At 38.0% G+C, this 12,361-nt stretch overlaps 1 long non-coding RNA gene across 1 annotated transcript in view; it reads right to left on the bottom strand.

The window, feature by feature from the left end:
• The window catches only part of LOC126960615 (uncharacterized), a 246,259-nt gene extending 234,569 nt beyond the window's left edge, over window positions 1-11,690 (bottom strand). The window contains exon 1 of the long non-coding RNA XR_007728080.1: window positions 11,557-11,690. This is a non-coding gene — a long non-coding RNA (uncharacterized LOC126960615). The remainder of the gene's footprint in view (window positions 1-11,556) is intronic.
• Window positions 11,691-12,361: the final 671 nt, after the last annotated feature.

The following is a 12,361-nucleotide window of genomic DNA, read 5'->3' as shown; positions in this document are numbered from 1 at the left end:
AACCTGTGAAATAAGTATCATGGTTATCTTCAATATATATACATGAAGAAGGCTTATAGAATTTAAAAACTCAGCCAAAAAGCAACTGGAGTTCAAGCACCAGGAATTTCTGAATACCATTTAGATGTCAGGATAAGAAGTATGGTTGTATGAAAAATTAGCATTTCCTTTAATGCTTCCTAAGTCGACCTGTCTAGAGTCAAACTGAACACCATGAAATGTTTTGTAAGTATGCATCTGTTAAGTATTTGCTATACGGAGCATCTTCAGGTTTCTTTTATTTAAGTCTTGTAAGTTGTCAAAGATTTTTGTTTTCATTCTTTTCCCCTCTGCCTTTCCTTTAGTCTCTTTCACATGCTCTGAAAGGAAGCACTGCAGGAAAACTTGTTACTGTTTGGATTTTTACTTGAAAAAAGGGCTGTTTGTTTTTATTGCTATATTCTCCAAAAGGTAGATGGCTTTCTCAAATGTCTGAACTCCCATTTGAGAAACAGGAGGTGAACTCTTACTTATCTCCAACGCTTCAAAAGAATCAGAATTCCAGGATTATTATTTTGCCATGTGCTGATTTGCACCTGAAGTGAGATTATTGTTGCAAGGAGCAAACCTTCCAAAAGAAAAGTTATTTCCGTGCTGCCAACATTCCCAGTCTCCCTAACGAAGCAATCAGCTTTCAGAATTTGGCACTGCATCTCCCTGAACACACTGTCACCCCCAAATTCTCATAAACTGTATGACTGTCCACAGTTGTAGAGCTCAGAATGGGATCTACTGAAGTATGTTAGGAATGTTCTCAATGGACAGCACTGGGAGTGAGATCCTTCTGGAATTTATTTAGGTAAGGTAAGTAAGTTTTCCTGATACCTCTCTCCAAATATTCTGAAGAACATGGGTTTTGAGGGATTTTTTTATTTAATTAGGAGAAGAAGAATGCCAATACAACACAAGAGAGCTTAGTAAGTGGGACAAAGTTCAAAATGAGGAAAGAGGAGAAAAAAAAATGAGTAAGTCCCTTTAGTAAAAAGTATTACTATAACAACTCATTCTTAGTAGACATCTTGAGTGCAATTTTACTCGCCTTGTCTAGAAACATCTCTAAAAGTAATGTTATCAGAGGGCAATTCTTTAGACTGACAGCATTTTACATATTTCATATATTGAAATTGATTGGTCTTTCTACCTTAGCAAAACATTTGTAGAAGAAAGTTGACAAGCAAGAAATAGAAGAGAGGATGTGAAATAATTCATAAATATTCATAATCTATCCATTAAATTTCCTAGAGTCCCTCAATTTTCCCAGCTTCATCCACTTTTCATTACCTAAGTCAAGATGAGATTGAAGTCTGTAGAAATGAAGGAAAGTATAACAATAGAAAATCATGGACCCAGAATTAAGACTAAAATTAAAGACAGTAGTGAGCTATACCTAATAGAAAGAAGCCCTTAGCCCCACAAACGGTATAACGAACTTGAACTTACTTTTAGGATTGAAAAGGGTGCATATTTTTTCTATGTGTTGTCAAACCCCACCATAAACTCACACAGGGTTTACTTTGCATGGCTATAGTACAAAGTCATGTTTAAGTTCTGCATCTCAATGTTCTCCATTAACACGAAAGGATTTGGCAATGGTTGTAATTACTACAGGGTCCCAAATAAGATGGGTCACTGACAAGGCTTGGCTGCAGCTTTGGGATGCTCCAACTTTCGTTACAAATTCCTTTAAACTCTTTGCAGTGGGGGTTCTATTTATATAAGAGACTTACAAATGATTGTTTTTTAGTTAACTTTTTTGAGACAGGGTCTCACTCTGCTGCCCAGGAGTGCAGTGGCAGGATCATGGCTCATTACAGACTCAAACTCCTGGGCTCAAGTGATCTTCCTGCCCTAACCTCCCAAGTAGCTTGAACTACAGGCACACACCACCAGGTTGAGCTAACTTTTTGTATTTTTGTAGAGACAAGGTCTTGCTATGCTGCCCATGCTGTTCTTGAACTCCTGGGCTCAAGGTGTTCTCCTAAAATGCTGGGATTACAGGCTTGAGCCACCATACATGGGCTAAATAATTATTTAAAGCTTACCATCAAGCCTGTACAGACAACTGTGGAACATTTTGACTCAGACTTTATTTCTACCTGATTGGCAAACAGAACATTTTCAGTGGAACTGGGAGGACAGGATTAGAAAAGAAAAAGCTCCCTGATCTCCTGTCCCTGCTACTTCTGTCCCCACCATTATAATTAGGACAGAGCTGGTCACCTCTGTATCCAGTAGTATGCTGGTAAGTGTTTAACAATCATCTCTCCCAAAATAAACCAGCTTTGATCTGTAGCATCTGACAATTTCTTGGTCTACATACTCGCAACATGGCCAATTTCAAGCTCCCATCATGGTATCACTGAACATGGAGTTGATAAGAGGTATGCAGTCAGCTCTGGTCAACCATCATGAACACTCCAGCACACCACTGACAGTGTCTTCTTTGGAAACAGGAGGAATAAGGATGACAGTGAATATGAAGATAAGAAGGCCAAATTGTTAGCCACCGCAAGGCTTGCTGTTATCATTTCGCCACTACTGTTATATAAATGCAACTTTCATGCATTACGGAATGAAAACTTTAACACCTAGATAACGCCTCCATGGTGCATAATGAAAGTTCACAGGGATAGAAATTCATTTCAGTAGCTCACGTTTATATTTGCATCTCTTGTTGGCATGCTATAAATTATCTATTATGAAAAAGTGTTGGCATCTATACGAGATTAAGATAGGGTATGTTCTACCTGTCATCCTAAAAGAGAGAAATTTCTGGTTCTTGATGTGAGCTTATGTTTTGTCTCTCATAACGTAGTTAACACATGAATGCAAAAGATCACATAACAGAATTCACTGTAATAATAATTAGTGAAAAAAGCATTAAACATCTATTATTGACTACAACTGCAATACAAAAAGTCCATCCCTTGTTATACAAACACAATTGTAACACAAAACGTTCAGAGCGCCTGAACACTTTACCTGATAACCTTCACCTAATAGTGACAGTTCTCTCCTGTTGAAGAAAGCAAGTCTAATCCTGAACACAACTGAGATATTGCAACTTGCAGACAATTCATGTTCAATTACCACTGAGTGTCATGATGTGTCTTCTCCAGGAGCAAAGAGTTCCCTTTACTTGACTCAGAGATCAATTTCCTATGCCAAATAGGAGAAGTAAAATTGTTCATGAAAGCATATTCACTGAACCGCTCATCTGATCTGAAAATGCATGTTCCTCTCTTGGTTTAAAAAGTAAAAGGCAAAGCAAATTTATTTTTGTGAAGTGACAACATTACGTGACATTTTAATAATTCTAATGCTAGCATCGAAGAAGCCTAATCAGTGTAGACCAATGCGTCATTAATGGTTTTATTCCACCCTTCAGATCTTTCTGTCAATGCTATAGCATTTAGCCACATTTAGTTATTCAAATTTAAATCAGCTAAAATTAAATAAAATTTAAAATGTATTTCTTAGTCTCACTAGACACATTTCAAACACTCAGTAGCCACATGTGATGAGTGGCTACCATAGGGGACTATGGAGGTACAGAACATTTCTATCATCGCAGAAAGTTCTATCGGACAGCATTAACTAAGGTAATCTGACATCATTACACTAGCAAACCAGAAAATGAAGGGAAGAGAAAAACATTGAAACTGCCATTTGCCTTAACCCATTGCTATGTTCTCATAGAAATGAGTTTGGTCCAGCAGTGTCTTTTGAATTGTTGGATGATAGAGCACCTTAATCTGAAACCCAATACCCTTGAGTGAACATGCAACCTTTCACTTGCCTATATAACTATGATGGGGAGAACTGGAAAAAAAACATTTATTAAGTTTATGCTTAACATAATAATTCCCAAGCATCATATGTGCCCACAGGAGAAATAAAATCTGGCTGCCCGAAATTGATTCCTTCCTCCTATTTTTCAATTCTCCTTGACCCTAATATAATAGAAATCTTTACAATAAGCAGTGTTTTAGTCCCTAGGAGGAAAGCCCCCAATCCCTTTGCAGCCCAGATATTTCTCTGCTAAATCCTGACTCTACCAGCTGGATGTTAAAGCAAGTTCAGAGAGCCTCCTCTCTTGGGTCTATTAATGAAGCAGAATTTTCCTTCTTTTACAGGCAAGGGCTAATTATTGTCCTTGAGTACAATAAATTCATTTGGTGCCCCCTGAAAAAAAAAAAAAAGCAAAATTCAAATTTAAAGCCAGCAGTTTCTGAATTAAATTTCACAGAATCTCAGATTGATTAATTTCCAACTCAAGTTGCTGAAGCAACAACTCTGTCCTCAGGCATAATCCGTGCTTTTTCAATATAGTGGTTATCGCTGTAGTAGAAGTATCAGCCAAACTAATGTTATGGAGGCTAAAACATAATGTTTTGTAATTATATATCTGCCTGTCAGAGGTGCCTTGGGTTGAACAGTGTCTTGATGATAGAAAATAGATTTGATGGCACACAAAAAAAGAGGAAAATATTCTTGCATGCACCTGCCTGATTGTTCTGGATAAGCTAAGCAGAAAACAACATATAGCCGTCTATCTTTTTTTTTCTTTTTTTTTTGAGAGCGAGTCTCACTCCGTCATCCAGGCTGGGGTGCAGTGGCACGATCTCGGCTCACTGCAGCCTCTGCCTCACTGCAAACTCCGCCTCCCAGGTTCAAGCAATTCTCCTGCCTCAGCCTCCTGAGTAGCTGGGACTACAAGCACATGCCACCATGCCTGGCTAGTAAAACAACACATAGCCATCTATCTTGACATGTAGGATTAGAAAATGACATTTCTTAAAAAATAATAATAATAAATAAAATAAAAAATAAAAAAAACTACAAAAAAGTACTATTGTCTGAAATAAAAAGCCTCGTCAGATTAATTTTTCTGCTCATCTTTTTCCTATTTTTCTGTCTTATGTCACTACCACCCAGTCATTTTTCATGGATTCTCTTTTTTTGACAGTCACTCATTTGCCCTTTTCGAGAGGCCAGGCAGCATCACAGCCAGAATCTGAAAATGCCAGGTCACAACGTGATTTCCAAACAAAATAATTTCTCCCAATCTCCAAAGGTTCTATCCAAGATATTATCATGAATGTGTCAGCCATTTAAAAAAAATAGATGAGGAAGAATTTCACAATAGTTCATCACTTACTTTAGTTGAACTGGTGGGGGAACCATGGGGGATTTGAGTCATACTTTCTTTTAATATTTTCTTTTTTATTTTCCTGTGTTAACTCTTGTATCTGACATTTTTTCGTTATTTTTCTCTGCTTCCTTTTTCTAATTTAAAATTTGTTCTCATAGAATTAGGGGAGCTGGCCACTTTCGAAGGAAATCCTAGAATGCAGAGTTAATTTTACTACTTTACTTTCACCGCAAAAAACAATCGTGAGCACATATTATAGGGTACATTTTTAAAAACAATTCCATTTTCTCCCTGAATATCATTTGCCTGGACACCCTGAACGCAGTTCACTTGCCTATGGGAGTCTGCAGGTTGGTAGTTGACATGGTTTGGCTGTGCCCCACCCAAATCTCATCTTGAATTGTAGCTTCCTTAATTCTCATGTGTTGTGGGAGGGACCCAGTGGGAGACGAGTGAATCATGGGGGCAGTTTCCCCCATACTGTCCTTGTGATAGTAAGTCTCACGAGATCTGATGATTTTATAAGGGATTTCCGCTTTCTTTTGGCTCTCATTCTTTCTTGTCTGAGCCAGGTGCCTTTTGTCTTTCACCATGATTGTGAGGCCTCCCCAGCAATGTGGAACCATGAGTCCACTAAACCCCTTTCTCTTTATAAGTTACCCAGTCTCAGGTATGTCTTCATCAGCAGTGTGAAAATGGACCAATACAGTAGTGAAGTGAGGTCTTTTCACCTAAGGGAAAATAGACATTGTATGACTCATCAGTTTCCTGTTGTTATAACCTTCACTAGGGTCATGAAAAAAACTCAGATCGAGTTGTATTTCTTCTCTCCTATTTGCTCTGTCGTCTGTAGAATTTAGCTCAGGTAAAGAGGCACCTTCTTCTCATTAATCATTGTAAGTTAAGGAATAATTTTATCGCTGTGAATGTTTTGGGCCTCACTCCCATTTCAGAGTTGAAGATGTTAAGCTGACCCATTTTCTCATAAGATGTATGTTTCTGCATCTTTAACCAATATTCCTTAGTCTGCTAAAATACATTAGAAAGCAGGAAAGATAAATAGACTCACCTAGCTGTTTTGAGGTAGCAGATTGAACCATAAGGCATATAGAAGTTATAGTTTTATGTCTGCTTATACTATAATGAATAACTTCAAAAATAGACAAATTTTTTGCAAAATAAAATCGTAGGATAAGCCAGAAGGCTAGAAATACAAAATACTGAATGATCAAGTCAAAATAGGAACCTCACTTTGCTTAGTGACCAAACCTGATTCAGAATAAAGCAATTATGCAAGGTATAGGAACATCAGGTGAAAATGCCTCTAAATAAATATAATGCAGTATTTGTTTAGCAAATATTTGACATCTCAATATAATAGAACACAAACTAAAATGGCTTCATTACAGAAATTCTAGCCGTAAGTTTGCCTTTTTTAAGAAAAAAAAGAATAATTATATTCTATCTTTAATCATAAACACCACAAGCAGGGTATGTGTGTGTATGTGTCTGTGTGTGTTATTCACTAATGTATGTCTGCCATATAGAAGGTGTACAATAAATAGCTGTTGAATATATTTTATAAAAGAGTTTCCTGTATATGATCTCATACGATTTCACCTGATCCAGCAGTCTTAATGTATAGACACTAGTCATATGTGTCAGCCTGTAGGCAGAGACTAAAGAGTACAGTACCCAGATAGTGTCACAGAGACAAGATAGAACTTAGAAAATCAGGGAAAGGGTTTTTGGTGAAAAAGGCAGTGATCAATGGGATCAATGCCTACGACGTGATAGACACCAAATCTGTCAGTATTTATTGGATGGTGATGCCTTCTCCAAAGATTTGGTCAGACTCAATTCAGCCCCCTCCATTCACTACCCCAACACCATATTTTATTTGATTTTTACTTATTTATTTTTATTTCTATTGTTTTAGAGACAGGATCTTACTCTGTCACCCAGGTTGGAGTGCAGTGGCACCATCATAGCTCACTGCCACCTCAAACTCCTAGGCTCAAGCCTCAGGCCTCCCAGAGTGTTGGGATTACGGGTGTGAGCCACCACTCTCAGCTCATATTTTTTCCTCAATAATTTTAACAACTGGAAGAAATTATATGATTCAGCTACACATTTACTTGTTTATTGTTCCTCCCATCCCACTAAAAGGTGACTTCCACGAACGAAGGGTCCTTGTCTGTTTCAGACCCTAAGGAAATACCTGATACCCAGTAGACACTCTGCAAGATTTCCATGAATAAACACATCAGTGGGTCAGCCATCTACTTGGAATTATTTGTCTGGATTATGTTTTGTTCAATTATTCTCTCTCTTTTCATACTTTACTTGAGAGGCACAACTGTCTGTTTTTGTTTGTGTAGTTGTGACTTTTCTTTTTCTCTCTTTCCTCCCCTGTGATGTGGATTTCCTCCTTGGTGCACCGGTGAGGCACACTCAAAGACATAGTAGGATCATGGTAGAATCTAAGAAAAAACAACCATGATTTGAATGGCTTAAGCTAGCTCTTCTCTAATATCTCAAAAAAGGAATGTTCTTTCTACCTTGTATTCATCTTCATGTTTCCTCTAATCTCATCGGAGAGGTAACACCACAGGAGTCAAGAATAAGGAAGTATGTGCCACATTTTCTTTATCCAGTCCAAGTCTTTGCTATTGTGAATAGTGCCCCAATAAACACATATGTGCACATGTCTTTACAGAATGATATATAACCCTTTGGAAATATAGCCAGTAATGGGATGACTGCGTCAAATGGTATTTCTAGTTCTAGATCCTTGAGGAATCGCCACACTGTCTTCCACAATGGTTGAACTAATTTATACTCCTACCAACAGTGTAAAAGCGTTCCTATTTCTCCACACACACCTTGGAATACTATGCAGCCAAAAAAAAAGGATGAGTTCATGTCCTTTGCAGGGACATGGATGAACCTGGAAACTATCATTCTCAGCAAACTAACACAAGAACAGAAAACCAAACACCGCCATATTCTCACTCATAAGTGGGAGTTGAACAATGAGAACCCACGGACACAGGAAGGGGAACATCACAAACCAGGGCCTGTAGGGGATGGGGGACAAGGGGAGGGAGAGCATTAGGAGAAATACCTAATGTAGGGGATGGGTTGATGGGTGCAGCAAACCACCACGGCACATGTACACCTATGTAAAAAAAACTGGACATTCTGAACATGTACCCTAGTAAAGTAATTAAAAAAAAAAAAAAGTAAGGAAATAAGGAGGCCACCAGCTCTGCTTCTCATCTAAACCTTCAGTTAGGCAAGAAAATGACCTTTGGAGGCTCACATTCATTCTGTTCCTTCTGTTCACCAGAAGAATATACAACACAAGGTTTTGTTTTTTTGTTTTTTTTGTTTTTTTTTTTGAGTCAGAGTCTCACTCTGTTGCCCAGGCTGCAGTGCAGTAGCACAATCTCAGCTCACTGCAATCTCCACCTCCCAGGTTCAAACAACTCTCCTGCCTCAGCCGCCTAAATAGCTGGGATTACGGGCACGTGCCACCATGCCCAACTATTTTGTGTATTTTTAGTAGAGACAGGATTTCACCATATTGGCCAGGCTGGTCTTGAACTCCTGGTCTCAAGTGATCTGCCTGCCTTGGCCTCCCAAAGTACCAAGATTACAAATGTGAGCCACCAGGCCCAGCCAACACAGGGTAATGTGGTCAAATCCTTAGCAGGCGATAATAGCACACACCTTTGCCTTAATTGTCCTTTGCATCACAGTTATTCCTTGGCAACCCAGGTGACAAAAAGCAGCTGGCAAGTTATTCAAATCTTTGCATTACACAGTCCCCTATCAAAACTAACAGCATAGACATTACAGATGAGGAAACAGCTTCAGAGTAGTCATGAGACAGGACTGTTCTTCCCCCTACATCCTGTTTCAATTACTTTTCACTCACTGAGAATGTGAAAAATAAAATGAATGTTTAAAGAAGCATGCTATATGAAATTATACATTTTGATTATTATTTATTGTTTGGTTGAGAGGCAAACTTTTAAGGTAAATTGATTTTAAGACAACCAGGCACTGCAAAAGACATACACTAGCCTTAACATTTAAATAATTGGAACATCCTATGACCACCTCAACTCATTGATTTGTCATGTTCACGTACTGCTTCTTTTTCTCCTTCCAGACAATTTTCTGGAAAGACTGAAAAGTTTTTGTCCTCATTTTCTTCAATATGGCAGTAATCCTAAATCGTAAAGCAATAAAAATAACCATTATAAATTCAAGGAAAGACTTGGAATTTTTTTTTATAAAAACCTGACTATGTACTCTCATTCATGTCACTTAAAGAGATATTTGTACAGCTCCTGCTGCTATTCAAAGTAGCTACAGCTCTAATTCAAGTAATACCCTTTCTTCTTCAATTCCGCATAGTTCCTCACCCTTGTGGCTCAGCACTTTATTCAGTATAGGTGACTGCAATACTGGTCTTTCCCCAACAACTACTATTTTTCTTCCATTTCTGGGTTTCTTGTCTTCTCACGTTATGAAAGCCATACTTTTGTACTTACCTTTTGCACTTTCAAGAACATTCAGTCTTTAAAAGCAAGAACACTGTCTTAGCTACCTTTCGATCTCCAACAGTGCATTGTCTTTATAAATGGAAGCAATGGTGAATATGCAACGATTATCCTTTCCTCTTTGCTCTACTCATCCCCAATAACTTAATATGTTTGTGATAATTAGATTTGCATTGAAAATGGAAATTTAGAGAAACCTTTAGGCTAATAACGGACATTGTCCTCTAATTGGACATTAGCTGTAACAAGTCTAAGCTAGATCCTAAGGAATTAACCAAACACCCTGAGCACTTTCATCTTCAATCCCATTACATTTAAATGGGTATCTAGGTCTTTTGAAATTTTAATCACCTAGAAAGTTGCTGTTAGTATCCTAGAGCCTGCTGGGTGAAATTATTTTCCCATAGCGTTTGTTCTGCAAGTCCTAGACACTCTTGGAGAAATAGCACCACATAACCTTCTCTTCCCTTACAGTCAAAAGTGGTAAAATCTCTAAAGAGATGACTCAAAGACTGGTCATGGAACCCTATCAGTAAATACAGTAATCACATGAGTTTGTCAAGATGAAAAATTGGCTCCTTATGTGAAACCAAACAGCTTTCTTTTTTCTATCTCACCATTCCAGGCGAAAAAGAGAATGATAGCTTTGTACAGCTTAGACAGGCTCTTGTTCTGGGTTCTGATGTATAGGCTTAAAATTTAAGGGGAGGAATTTAGTTTTGGCAGGAAAAAGTTCTCAACCGTAAAAGTTATTTGACACAGGAATATAATATAAAAGAAAATCACAAGTTGCTTCCATAGGATTTTAGATTTTTAAAAGTTGTAGTGAATTCTCTGAGGGCTACTTAGGAGCAAAGAAATAGCATCTTAAAGAGGAGACCTGTGATTCCATAAATGTATTTAAATATAATGAAGAGTCTGCTAACATCAGTGATTTTCAAAGAGTGGAACAAATAATTGGAAAAGTAAAGAATATCATTCTAACGGTTTGAACACAAAAAGATGCGGACTTCAATCTGATACGGTTTTTAAAGTAAATTCAGTATACAAAAATGTAATCCCAAACATAAGTATCTCTGGAGTCAACAACATCAATTCACACTTTGTACTCACAGAATACCTGGCACTAAGTAAAACATTCCCAAAATAAAGTGCTTGCCCTCTCTGGATTCACATTCTGCACAGGATGGTACAACCTGAATATTACAAACAGTCAGTCTGAATCCACTTTAAAGTTTGAATTATAAATCAGGTGTAAAGTCAGAATTATACAACTTTGGGGGAGACACATGGGTCACCACGGTTTTAAAGTCAGAACTATACAACTTCTGGGGAGAAATGTTGGTCACTATCTCATAAAACTCACCTTCTTTTTTTTCTCATTTTTGTTTTTTAAATAGTTGTCTTCTTTTTAAGAAGAAAAAAACACCATACACTAATTAACTTTCTCAATGTCTGTCATGGCCATGTTTTAAGAGACGGAGAAAAACAATCCAAATCATTTAGTGTACCACAAGCGAATTAATCCACCTTTCTCAGAGATAGTTGGGATATTTTCATCCCAGTGTTACTGATCAACGACAAGGCCTACACTGGAGAGGAAAGACTCCAATTTAAATGCAAGAGCATGTGAAGCTCTTCTTTTTTATTATTATTTCAAGTAAATTGTTTCATTAAAAACCTCAGGAAGGAGATGGCTTCCTGGGCTTGTACAGAGAAAAGTGCCAGGGACAGATAAATAAGTCAGCAGAGCCCAAATTAACTTGCTTTATAATCTCATCCACTCACCTACACAGAAGAATCTACCTTTCTGCACCTCTCCCTTCCTCCGCGCTCTCTCCCCACGCCATTGCTTCCCATCCGGGAGAAAAGACTAGAGAACAAGTTTCCGTTCACTCTCTCCGAACACTTCCCTGGAGACTGCTCTCACTTTGACTATTATGCACTTCGAAAGTGATGCAGCAGCAGCTGCCGGGCATCACGTCGGGGCACTATTTAAATATTACGCCTACCAGCTGTGTTTTCTTAAAGAGTATCTTTAAACGTCAGTGGCTGTGTTTGTGACAGGCTCTACAAGGTATGGAATATGCACTGCAAAATCATTTTCTCCTCTAGAGGTTTAATAGTTCCAAAAATGACTTTACATCAGTAAGAAAAGTTTGCCTTTCTTCAACGCTCCCCCCATGTATAACTGAGTTAATGAGTGTTCCTTGCTTGCAGCTATCTTTCCAAAGGCAGGCGCCAAATAGGAAAAAAACATTCATCAGTGAAACTTTAAGTAACAGAATAAGTCAATGCATTGAAACCTCGGTGACGGGTTCTGGATGACTGAAGTTGAACAAGAGTCGCAGTCAGGGCTGGGGGCCATTATGATAACTATAAATAGAAGTAAGGTTAGCGCTAATGGCTCTTTGATCATTTTTCGGTCTATAGCTCACAAACTCCTGTCATTAAAAATTCTAAGAACTACTATGCAATTGAGCAGGCAATGAACTCTTTTTAATACCCAGTTTTTTGTAGAACGTGTATCTGAACCACTCTTTTCAGGTAATTCTGGAAACTATACCCCCCAAAAAATTTAAAACCAAAATTA

This window comes from Macaca thibetana, chromosome 8, assembly GCF_024542745.1.
Source record: "Macaca thibetana thibetana isolate TM-01 chromosome 8, ASM2454274v1, whole genome shotgun sequence".
NCBI lineage: Eukaryota > Metazoa > Chordata > Mammalia > Primates > Cercopithecidae > Macaca > Macaca thibetana.
This window is presented reverse-complemented; position numbering and strand designations above follow the sequence as displayed.